The sequence below is a fragment of the Balaenoptera physalus genome, assembly GCF_965194825.1.
Source record: "Balaenoptera physalus genome assembly, chromosome: 11".
Classification (NCBI taxonomy): domain Eukaryota; kingdom Metazoa; phylum Chordata; class Mammalia; order Artiodactyla; family Balaenopteridae; genus Balaenoptera; species Balaenoptera physalus.
The window spans coordinates 29220231-29233112 of record NC_138896.1 but is presented as its reverse complement, the minus strand read 5'-3'; the positions used below and the strand labels follow the sequence as shown (position 1 = coordinate 29233112).

Genomic DNA, 12882 nt, shown 5'->3' with positions numbered 1-12882 from the left:
CCAAGAGCACATAAAGGGTGTGGGGAAGAATATTCCAGAGAGAGAGAAAAGGCTGGACTAAAGCCTTTAAGGAACTTGGCCCTTTCAAGGCACTGAAGGAAGGGGAGAATGCCGAAGATGGCCAATGGGGTGGTCGGGGGCCAGATTCTGTGAGCCTCGACAGTCCTCTGGATGTTATTCTCAGCAAAGTCCACTGAAAGGAGAGTACGATTTAAGCTGAGAGAGGTCGTCAATGATATTAAAGGACTTACTTGCCCTCCAAACTCTCCAACAGAAAAATGGAGGACAAAATGCAAGCCACACCTCAAAGAAGCAGGCTCCCTTCCCTTGATGGAGGAAACTGAATGTTCACTCAGAGATGTTTCTCTGTACTTGGAAAGGGGTTCCTGGCCTTGTTCCCATGTCTGACACTGCAGCTTCTTTACAACTCAGCCTCAAAGATAGCTTTTTTTGCCTTAAATATCATCATGCTCTTTCACTATTTCCCAATCTGGGAATCTATCCTAAGGAATAATCATCAATGCAAACAAGAATGTATGTAGGAGACTTATAGCCTCATTGCAATAGTGAAAATTGGAAAACAACCTAAATATCCACCAGGAGGGAAATATTTAAATTATACTATATATTGAAATAATGGAATATTATGTAGTTATTACAATAATATATTTTGAGAATAATGTCTTTCCATATGTTTAGTTATGTAAAAATCTTTGTAATATAACATGAAATTAATATAAATATTAGTTAAGAATATTATACATATATGCATATACATACACACATTCTCAATTTTATTTGAGGTATTGAAACCAAGCAAGACCCTGTGGAGCCCTCCTGGGTACAAAAGCCTTTCCATGTCCCCCAATTCTTGTTTCTGGAAAAAGGCTTTATTCCCCTAGGCCTTCCTGGGTTCCAAAGAGCAAATTCAAGCAATTGCTAATTATAGAAGTGAGTGAATGCAGAAACTGAGGAAAAGCAGTCAAGAAACAACAGTGTAACACAAAACTGATAAAACCTGAGTCCTAGTTCCTCCTCAAGGGATATCCATAACAATCTGATACTATATCTTTGAGTTGTTCTGCAGGAACTAAGGCCCCCACCCAGGTGAAGGAGCTAACTACCTGCAGAGATCCCAGACTGTTTGGAACCAGAAGGTTGATGATTGCAGATTCCCCGTAACCACCGTTACCTCCCACCAACCAATCAGAAGAAAGTCATGCCCCCTGCAGCCTTCACCCCAAATGTTTCCTTTAAAAACTATTCCCAGGGCTTCCTTGGTGATGCAGTGGTTAAGAATCCGCCTGCCAATGCAGGGGACACGGGTTCAAGCCCTGGTCCGGGAAGATCCCACATGCTGTGGAGCAACTAAGCCCATGCACCGCAACTACTGAGCCTGCGCTCTAGAGCCTGCAGGCCACAACTACTGAGCCCATGTGCCACAACTAATGAAGCCCATGCACCTAGATCCTGTGCTCCACAACAAGAGAAGCCACCACAATGAGAAGCCCACGCACCGCAGTGAAGAGTAGCCCCCACTCACCGCAATTAGAGAAAGCCCGTGTGCAGCAATGAAGACCCAATGCAGACAAAAAAAAAAAAAATTATTCCCTAAGGGACTTCCGTGGTGGCACAGTGGTTAAGAATCTGCCTGCCAATGCAGGGGACACAGGTTCAAGCCCTGATCCAGGAAGATCCCACATGCTGCAGAGCAACTAAGCCCGTACGCCACAACTATTGAGTCTGTGCTCTAGAGCCCATGAGCCACAACTACTGAGCCCATGTGCCACAACTAATGAAGCCTGTGTACCTAGAGCCCATGCTCCACAACAAGAGAAACCACCCCAACGAGAAGCCCGCACACCGCAATGAAGAGTAGCCCCCGCTCGCGGCAACTAGAGAAAGCCCGTGCACAGCAATGAAGAACCAACGCAGCCAAAAATAAGTAAATTTAAAAAAAAAATTATTCCCTAAAAGCCATTGGGGAGTTTGCATCTTTTGAATATGAATCACCTGTTCTCCTGCTTGGTCCTGCAAAAAACCTTTCTCTGCCCCAAAACTCCGTTTCTATTTGTTCGGCCTCACCGTGTATCAGGCACATGGACTTGGGTTTGATAACAATAAGGTAAAATGAATGTAAAAATAAAAATATTTACAGTGGATATGTAACTGGCATTTTAAAAATATCACCCAGTCCTTAATAGGCACTATAATAATATTTGTTGATTAAAAAATAATGTTACCAAACAAAATTCATGTCCCTGACACACAGTGAGGCCAAAGAAACCAAAAAGTCAGAGTCTGGAGCAGAGAAAGGTTTAGTGCAGGGCCAAGCAAGGAGAATGGGTGGCTAATGCTCAAAAACCCCAAACTCCCTGCTGGTCTTGGGGGAGAGGTTTTAATAGGCAACATTTGTGGTGAGGGCTGCAGGGTGTGTGACTTTCTTCTGATTGGTTGGTGGTGAGGTAGTGGGGAGGTGCTCCAGGAATCTTGTGCTCAGCCTGAAGTTGCCATCCTCCACCTGGGTGGGGGCCTTGGTTCTGCAGAGGGGCTCAAAGATATTGTTACGTATATTCCTTGAGGAGGAACCAGGACCCTGCCCCAAGGCTGCACTATTGTTTCTTGACTGCTCCTCCCTTGTTTCTGCATCCCCTCTCTTCTCTGATCAGCAACTGTTCGAATCTGCCCTTTGGAACTCAGGGAAGGTCATGGAGGCTGAATGAAGCCTATTTCCTACAAACAAGAAACGGGAGACACGGAAAGGATTTGTACCCGGGAGCTGCACAGGGTCCTGCTCCGTTTCAATAACTCTACAGGAGTACAAGAGAATTAACTTCAGGTCCGTGAATGACAACTTACCTCCCCCTTGCAGGAGAGTGCAATGGGTAATGGAAAGTTTGAGGATTCTTAAATTAGAACCTTTTTCCCTTATAAAAGGACCTTCCCATCCTTCACCTTGTGACTTCTGAGCCTCTTTTAGAACATAAAATGTGCTTATTTGTGCCCATCTCAACATCCTTAATCTGGCTTATGCCCAGAAAAGTTATTCATTTCTTAATCTTCATCAGTGAAATAAAGGTGGTGACTGGGGAGATAATATATGTAAAAGAGGCTGGAAGCTATATTTATTGGCACGTAGAATAAGTTGTTGTTTGTATGGTAATTGGAGTAGCCCTGGGAAATTTGCTCCCTCCCAAATCTTTCTTTCCTTCTAGCACAGTATGAAATGCCGCATTAGAGGGTAATTTGTTCGGCTTAAGGCATCATTAAAATGTAAATACCCAGGATATAGACTAAGCCATTCTCAGTTATAATTAGTTTATCACCTCCTTTTCTATAATTCCAGGATCTGACCCTGGGTCCTGCTCTCTGGGAGAGTGGATGCCACGTGGAGTGGGAGCTGGTGAGGAAGAAACACACAGGACCAGTGAGAACCAGGTGAGTTTGGCATGATGAGAAGGGCACGGAACAAGGAGTCTGAACACCTGGATTTGAGCCCTACCTCAGCCACTAATAGTTATGGGAGAGGCTGCTTGGAGAGGGGGTTCAACACTGCCACCAGCACAGTCCTGTCTAACAAAAGCAAATTACTGCCACCCTGGGCACAGGCGATGAGCCCCAGGACAGCTGATCCCCAGGCCAGGTGGCAGTCTTCGAGGAGATCTGACACAAGAATATTGTCCACGAAGAATAACTATGAAACTAAAGGGGGAGTTCCCTGGTGATGCAGTGGTTAAGAATCCGCCTGCCTTGGGTTTCCCTGGTGGCTCAGTGGTTGAGAATCTGCCTGCCAATGCAGGGAACACGGGTTCGAGCCCTGGTCTGGGAAGATCCCACATGCCGCGGAGCAACTGGGCCCATGAGCCACAATTACTGAGCCTGCGCGTCTGGAGCCTGTGCTCCACAACAAGAAAAAGGCCGCGATAGTGAGAAGCCCGCGCACTGCGATGAGGAGTGGCCCCCGCTTGCCACAACTAGAGAAAGCCTTCGCACAGAAACGAAGACCCAACACAGACATAAATAAATTTAAAAAATTAAAAAAAATTAAAAAAAAAGAATCCGCCTGCCAATGCAGGGGACATGGGTTCCATCCCTAGTCCGGGAAGATCGCACATGCTGCAGAGCAACTAAGCCCATGCACCAAAACTACTGAGCCTGCACTCTAGAGCCCACGAGCCACAACTACTGAGCCCTCATGCCACAACTACGGAAGCCCGCATGCCTAGAGCCCGTGCTCCGCAACAAGAGAAGCCACCGCAATGAGAAGCCTGCACACCACAACGAAGAGTTGCCCCCGCTCGCCACAACTAGAGAAAGCCTGTGCACAGCAACGAAGACTCAACATAGCCAAAAATAAAGGAAGGGATGGAGGAAGGAAGGAAGGAAGGAGCGAAGGGAGGAGGAAACTAAAAGAACCAATCAGCCCCTCTCTTGGGAACTTTTTTTTTTTTTTTGGCAGCACTATGCAGCTTACAGGATCTCAGTTCCTGACCAGGGACTGAACCCAGGCCACGGTAGTGAAAGCCCTGAATCCTAACCACTAGGCCACCAGGGAACTCCCTCTTGGGAACTTTAAAGGCTAGACTGAGAGAAGGACTTAGCAGTGGGCACAAGCCGATGATCCGCAGAGACCCAGCAAGCAGAAACCACAAGCAGGAGAGGCCAAGAGTCAGCATGAACCATAAAGAAGACAGACGAGTTGGTTTTTTTCTTCTCAAGGTATTAACCTGTGGCAGCAGAAGTAGCAGGAATAGCAGAGGCAGAGATAAGAGGAGTGAGGCTGTCACCAGGCGTAACCCTTGGGTGGGACTAAGAATTCCCTAATTCTGGGTATGTGGCCGGATGCCTGTTTTCTGTGCTGTATCAACCCCTGCAGAACCTTAGAATGTTCCAACATCCATAAAGCCTGGCTGTATGGCCGCTGGGATTGTGTCTTACATTTTCCACCTGCCTGCATGGACCAGGGTCTCCTACCACACACTCTTCTCCAACACACACACACACACGTACATATACACACACACACGCACACACATGCCTATCCCCCATCAGAGTAGGGAACCAAGATGTGCCTCTGTTGCTTTCAGCTCCAGAGTCTCGTTAGCTTGAGATAAATTCCCCTGATCTGTTTTTTTCTAAAATGAAGGAGCTAGATTTCACTAGACAGTCTCTAAGGTCCCATCCGGACCTTGCCTTTAGAATTGCATGAATCCAACAAAGATGTGAAGAGATTAGGATTGAACCATGTTTTTATTATGGTACCTTCGCCCACATTAAGGGAGATGGGGTCTAAGAATTTACCCCTTCCTTGCTGTGGAAATCCAGTGACTATCATGGCTTGCCATGACAAGAGTCAAGACAACAGGAGAGAGCCTGAGATGACTGAAGTGTGTGTGTGTGTGTGTGTGTGTGTGTGTGTGTGTGTGTGTGTGTGTTGGGGAAAAGGAGCTGACGAACGGAGAGATGGAGAAGTAGAAATTAGTTCAGAAGACAGGCTGAGAAGCAGAGTGGGCTGAAGCAGTCAGGACTGAATTAAGAAAGCTTGAGGTTTGCTGCTTTCAAACTAGTCCTAATTACATTATTTGAGTGTATCTAATGGGTCTGGTGCCTTTTCTCCAAATGATGTTGACACATGTCTGCTCAAATAGATCAGTGCTCCTATCTCTATGGACTCATTTGGTGGGAATGACAAGCACACGTGCTGGCTGGAATAGCGATGAGGAGAGGGCACAGCAGCAGGAAAAAGAAAGACAGGGACGTTGTACAATTGATCAGACCTTCCCTTTGCCACAGGATAATATCCAAACTCCCAGCTATATGCGTGCCTGGCCCTGCCTCCATCTTTGCCTTCCCACTGCATATCCTATGAGCCAAGCATATTAAGTTTCCTAGTGCTTTAAATATATTTCATTTTCTTTCTTGCCTTTATGGCTTTATGTATCCTGTTCTCTCTGCTGGAAAAGTCTTGACTCCCTTGCCTATGCAGTGAATGCTTCTTCTTCCTGCAAAACATGAATCAAAATTCATAGCCCCCAACTGGAATATAAACCCTGATAGGGCAGAGCCCTTGCTGTCTTGTTCATGACTGTGTCTCCAACGGCTAGAGCAGTATCTGGCACTTAAGCTGGCACTCAGTCAATGTTAGATGTGTGGATGGATGGATGGATGGATGGATGGGAGGATGGATGGGAGGATGGATGGATGCATGCATGGACTATTCGTAAAGCTTTCCCTTAATCCCCACAAGTCCCTTTGCATGCAAGTCTTTCCTTTCCTGATGTCCTTTCAGCACTTTGTACATATCTTTATTAGGTGTTATTCCCAAGAGACTAAAATCTCCTAAAGGGAAGATAACATGCCGTAGTAGAGGCAGAGAGTAATGGGAGTGGGGGGAGGGGGAAACCTGCTATTTACAACCACAAATTTCCATTTACCAAGGCTGGATTCTGTTAAGTAGAGATCCCCTACTGTGCTGTTGAGCTCTCAAATACCCCATTAGCCTGGGGCCTGGGACCTGGGTACCTTCTCAGAAAGCAAAGAGAAGAATTTTAAGAGACATGAGGAAGAGAGCAGGAGGGTGGCGTCACCGGGTGTCTGTGCTGGGACAGTGGAAAGTCACTGTTAGTGATAAGGCTGGATGACAGTAGATTTGAAGATATCGCCTTACTGCATTGTAAACCCTCCCTCTGTCCCCTTAAGTCTTCAGGAAGTCCTATATCACATGCTTGGAGTGAAGGTTTCAGCAGGAAGAAGGGGCAGCACCTAGAATTTTGCCAGGAGATTCATCAACCTGTGAACTCAGGAAAAACAGGAGCTCAGGTCAGAACAAACTCTAAGCTTCCTGGGAACGTGGTTATCTCAGGGTGGGCTTTGCACTCCCATGGGGCATAGAATGGGGTTCAAGACAATCATGTCTAGATATTTGGGACCAGGGAAGGTCCAGCTGATGGCGAACTCCTAGAAGGCTCTGAACAAATTTGTTGGGGAAAAAAAAAAGCAGGGATGAGAGGAAATGAGTGTAGAGGAAAGGGAAAGATGTGAATATGTATGCCTTGTTTTAAGAACGGAATCCCTTTTTTAGAGTCAGATCTTTATTTTAAAATCCAATCTAAAAAATAATAATTAATTAATTTAAAAAATCTGATCTGGCAATTTGACATTTTCCACCAACTCAGGGAGCAGAAACCTTCACGGGCTTCACAATATTTTTCTTACGTGCTGCCTTTGAGGGAGGTTTAGCAGCAGCCTTTGCTGTATTTTTAGATGCTTTCTTAGCCCTCTTTTGCTTCCTTGGCAGCCCTGTTAGGTTGTTCTAGTTGAGCCTTTCTGATTCCTCTTAGCCCTTATATCAGACCCGTGATGGCCTCTGGAATTTGACTATACCGTGGGTTCTTTTTAAAATTTCTTCAGCTCTCCCTTTTTGTGCTTTCTTCTGGAGAGAACAGTCCAGTTCACCTGACAAGGATTCCTCTTGGAAAGGAACGCCAAATTGCAATTTGCATTATGAAGTTGGAAAACCTTCCAGTAGGTCCTGGTGTAGAGCCTCCGGTGTCCAGGGTAGATTGTATACCCACCAAAACTGCAGAGCTCGACCCTCTTGTCTGCGGCTGCCAGGGAAGAGGAAAGACGGCAAAGAGAAGAACTGGGTCTTGACTATTTAGTGCAGATATGGAAATGAAGATAGTACCCTTGTAATAATAAGAGCTACTCAAAATTAGAATTTTCTCTCACAAACTGTCAGCAGAATCTTTAGCAAAATTAAAAATGGGAGAAAATTTGTCTTACCCTCGCATCCATTTCATCCCAGATGTCAGGTGCTCTCCCAAAAGCATTTGCACTGCCAGAGGACAACTTTCTAACCCCAAAAGACCTCTAAAGGAAGGAATTGCATGTGTGGGGAAAGGGAGGGAAGGTTTTATGCATGAGAACTTTAGGATTCTCTTCCTTTTCTCTGGGTCAACAAAATTCCCCAGAATTTTGAATTTTGAATCAAGGAGTAATTAGAGGTTCCACCTTGAGCCCTCATGCCCTTTCCCTCTATAAGTCCTCCTGCCCAGTGTTGAACACATTGATGGACTTAATAACTAACTGACCACTGATCATCTTTTTGGGCTTCCCCTCCAAAGGACCTTTTTCTGCACTGGAAGCCTCCACACCTACAGATCTTTGTGCCACATGGGAATTTTTTTTTTTTTTTAAGAAAAATCTGTATGTGAAAAATTACTAGTGAAACTGTGTACGTGTATGTGCGTGCAACATGAAAGTATAGCAGCACCTAAGGAGCTCAAATCTTGGTTCCTGTAAAACTGCAAATTGATGTGGTATTAATACAAAAAGAACACAGTGGAAAAAACGTAACTGTTTGCTGTGTACAGATTCTCTGCCATCTGTCCCCACCTTCCCTTCTCTGTGTTCGCGGCTCTAACTTAGGATCCCTAGTATCTCCCATCTTGTTCCTGATTGACCTAACAATTTATCTCCTCTCCATCAATTTCCATCCTCCATCAACTAGTCTTAAAATGCTGTTCTGATTCTGCTGTCACCTGTGCCCTATTATGAAGAATTAAGAATAGACTCTCTCATCAGCATGTCTCCTGGGCTGCTGCTTCAAGTTCCTGCTTTCTTGGGTGGAATTTAGTCCTTCCTATTCTCCAAACAGAGTACTTTTTACAGGTTCCTACTGTTAGAATTCACTGTTTTTGTGTCTGTTTCCACACAAGATTGTGATCCCCCCAGGATCCAACCATGCCTTAGTTCTCTGTAGCTCTGTGGCTCTGGCCCAGTTCACTCACTCCATGACTGTTGGTTGAATGAGTAATGGGCATGAAAGAAACATTTTTAAAGTAATCGGGAAGCTACAGTATTCAAAGCTCCCCACTATTTGGAGTGAGACCAATGTAATGTAGTAAAAAAGTAAAGATGTGGGAATAGACAAACTCAAAGTTTCACCTTAATCCCTGTGACTGAGTAGCTGTGTTGGACAAGTTCTATAGCTCCCTGAGCCTCAGGTACTTCCATCTGGTTGTTATGATGGGATGCAGGCTGTCAGGTTTCACATCCTGACTTGACCTCTTGCCAGCTATGAGATATTAGGCAAGTTACTTCACCTCTTTGTACTGTACTTCACTTTTATGGGTATGCAAAGTAAACCTCAACAAAGCTGTTTTTATTTATTTTTTATTTTTTAAAATTAATTAATTTATTTTTTGGCTGCATTGGGTCTTCATTGCTGTGCATGGGCTTTCTCTAGTAGCAGGGGCTACTCTTCGTTGCAGTGTGCGGGCTTCTCATTGCGGTGGCTTCTCTTGTTGCAGAGCATGGGCTCTAGAGCACAGGCGCAGTAGTTGTGGCGCACGGGCCCAGCTGCTCCGCAGCATGTGGGATCTTCCCGGACCAGGGATGGAACCCGTGTCCCCTGCATTGGCAGGCAGATTCCCAACGACTGCGCCACCAGGGAAGCTCAACAAAGCTGTTTTTAAAAAAAGGAAGGGAAAGCTACCCAGGTCTTCTTGTATTCCCTCCACGGGTGAGAATTGCTGTTCTGAAGCATTCACGTAGTGCTTTGTTCATCGTGACCGCTTGGCACAATGTGTGCATCAAAATGTAACTGGATTGATTTAAATGTATGGAACAAATGTCCTCTGTGTTAAAGCCAGGTTATAATTTCTTTAAGTTGCTTTGAAGGCTATAGCCCTTCATAGAAATTTGTGTTACGTTAAAAGGTGTAGAGTCCTTTGGCCCAGGTGCCTCACCCTGGAGCTGGCTGAGTGGTTGGCTTCCTGGGGACGACCATGGCATGGAAACTAGAAGGGCACTCCCTGTGCACTCTCACCATGCAGGGCACACAGCTCCCTGCACCCCAAAAAATAGGAAGCACCCCTTTTCCCAGTGAATCTTGGGGAAATGGGCTGGTAATATAGCCATGAAATTGTCCATTTGGCTTAAGGATTTGAGATGAACTTCTGCTTTCAGTACCCTCCCTTACCAGCTAACCTGTATTTTCTCTGCCTGGGAACAGTAGGATGAAACTGAACTATTTCTGTGGTTTGGTGTATCATTACGGGCCTATGTGAAATTATGAGTTTAAATGAACTAGAAAGAGAGAATCCTTTTTGACTGTGGGTGTTGCCTAGTTATCTAGAGAAAAGAGTGATTACCTACTTTAGATTTGTCATAGGAAAAATAAAGTGTCCAGCTCCCTTTGTGACAGCAGAATGAGGAGGGATTGAGTCACTGCTGTATTTGTGGAGGGCGAAACAAAGGATCTGGTTTCCCCCTGCTGACACCCCATTTAAAAACGTAAAGATAAATGAGTGTAGCTTCTCTGTGGCTGAAAATATTGCATTCAATTTTGTTTTACCTAAAGCACCATTTTCTGATGAGAATTTTCAGACTTTTTTCTATAACTGATGGCCAGTGGGGTATTTTAAGAGAAATGCAGGGGCCCCTCCATCCTTTATCTGTTCATGGTACTTTGGTAATATGCAGCCAAGCTCCTGTTCTAATGAGTGTTCTTTGGGGGGAAGGTCAGAAGAAGGAAAAGAAAGTTCATGCTAAGCTCTTCCGGGTGAGATAAAAGTTACGCCAGGAAGTGAGATTACAATCAAGATAGGAAGTCACCGAGTTGCACCTGCAGGTGCTGGGGAAGTTCTGAGAAAGGAGAGATCAACTGAGACAAGAGGAGTCAAAGGAATGAGAAGGAGAGAGAATGTGTAAATATTGATTTGAGTGTCTGCTCTAGTTTTTTCATTCTCACAACAACTTGAAAGTTAGGTATTGTTTTCCCCATTTTGTTCAGGAAATTGCAGCACAATGAGATTTCATCTTCTGCCCAAGCTCATACAGCTAACAAGCAGTTGAGTTTAGATTGGAGCCCAGGTTTGTCTGTATCCAAGGCCCTTATTCATCCCATTCTCTCTTGGACTTGAGATGAGACTTGAAGAATGATTATGAATCGGATGGGTACTGGTAATAAAGTAGGGGCGCTCCAGGGTTAGCTAAGTAGAAGGAAGTATAATTTGGACTGGTGCTTTATAAGGGCAAATCCTCTTTTTTTTTTTTAACTTTGGGAATTGCTGTGCAGAAATAAGCCAAGGAGAGTGAAAGCATCCCAGCAACCTTCTTCCCTTGGAAACTCTCCTGATGCTCTGGTGCCTCAGATTTTTGCCTCGACAGCTTTGTGGAGACAGTCCATTCCAGTGCTGGAAAGTTCCAGCAGCCTCTCCATAATTTTATGAGCAGATGGCAGTGTTTGGACCGTATTTCAGGACTTACAGATTTTGTCCAGGAGTTTTTAATTTTCATTTTCTGGTATAATTCATATGATCCTTGACAGCTTGCCTTGCTGAAATATTTTCTTTTTAAACTCTACCCTCCCAGTTGGTCTCTACCTGACTGAGCCACTGGCCAATTTAAACAAATAAATAGTCATTTTTATAGTAGCAATTCATACCTAGTTTTTATTCAAAGTATCATTTCTGTGGAAGTTTTCAAAGCCCATCTCAAATGTTCATCTCCCTAACTCTGGTGCTATCTCTGTAAGGTAGTCAGAAAGGAAAGGAGAATTAGCAAAGATGGTTGAACTGCTAGTCACTTACATATACCTTATCTTATTGTATCATCATCATTAATGGGTTTTTGGGAGCACAGAATAGGACTGATAGGAACAACCGTACTCCTTAGTTTGTGGTGCGTTATTGATGCCACCACCGGCATAGTCCCTTTTAAATTTAATTTTATGCATTTTTTTTTGTCTTCTTCATCTTCCATGCTCAAAGCCGTTTGCCACCTCCTTGCCACCATTCACATCCATGCTCCTGTATTCAGTGTATATCATTCCATCATCCATGCCTTTATTCACAAATTTGTGTAACAATGAACAACAGAAAGCATTATTTTATGTTTTACATCAATTGCATTGTGCTAAGCATTTCATTGTGTTTTTTACTTTTTAAGCTCAATACTATATTTGTGCACTATCCTTATTGATATATATGGATCTAGTTTCTTCTTTCTGATTGATACACTGTGTTTGATAACATGCATGTACCCCACCATGTTCATCCTTTCTCTGTTCAGTTTTTAGGTTGGTTCCAAATCTTTGCACTGACAAACATTAACAACAATGCTGTCATGAATAACCCTCCCCTTGTTTCTTTGTGAAAGATTTTCTAAGGTACCCAAGCATGGAATTTTCCTGGGTCATAGGCTATATGTGCACTTAATTTTACTAAATAACACCAAATTGTTCTCCAAAAGCTTATAGTCTCACCAACAGTACGTGAGTCTTTCTGTTTCCCCACTTTCATCAGCATTTGATAGCTTATAACTCAATTTTTGCTTACTGTTGAGAGTAAAATGGAATCTTATTTTAATTGCATTTTTATGACTGTTAATGACGTTAAGTCGCTCCTCATGAATTCAACTAGCTGCAAGAGTTTCTTCCTTCTGTGACCTGCTTAGTCATCCATTGCCCATTTTTCTATGAGGTTGCCCATCATTTTCTTGCAGATTTATAGAAATTCCTATATATTCTAGATGTATATCCATTAACAATATACAATATTTTATTATCAATCTACTTTGTAAATGTTTTATTTCAGTTGCCCACCTGGAAGTCATCAGTTGACTTTCTATCTACCACCCATCCTTGAACAAAAACTTTTTATTTTAACGTAGTAAAAACCAACAAATTTCCCCCTTTATGATTTTGGAGTTTTGTTTAAAAAATCACTACTACTTCTACTTTCAGAATGGCAGCATGAGGAGCTCTGTAGATCACTTCACAGGATACAACTATAAATGGTGAAAATTATATAAAACAACCATTTATATATCTGAAGAAAAGGAAGACACTAATTTCAAAAAGATCCATACATGCCA

At 43.7% G+C, this 12882-nt stretch overlaps 1 long non-coding RNA gene across 3 annotated transcripts in view; it reads left to right on the top strand.

Moving 5' to 3' along the window:
* LOC309637333 overlaps positions 1 to 12882 on the top strand; it is a 52750-nt gene that overhangs the window by 15144 nt on the left and 24724 nt on the right. For 2 of the 3 annotated variants that reach the window (XR_014250481.1, XR_014250482.1), the window contains exons 2-3: positions 2670 to 2839; positions 3347 to 3438. This is a non-coding gene — a long non-coding RNA (uncharacterized lncRNA). The remainder of the gene's footprint in view (positions 1 to 2669; positions 2840 to 3346; positions 3439 to 12882) is intronic. The other variant, XR_014250480.1, reaches the window with a different exon arrangement.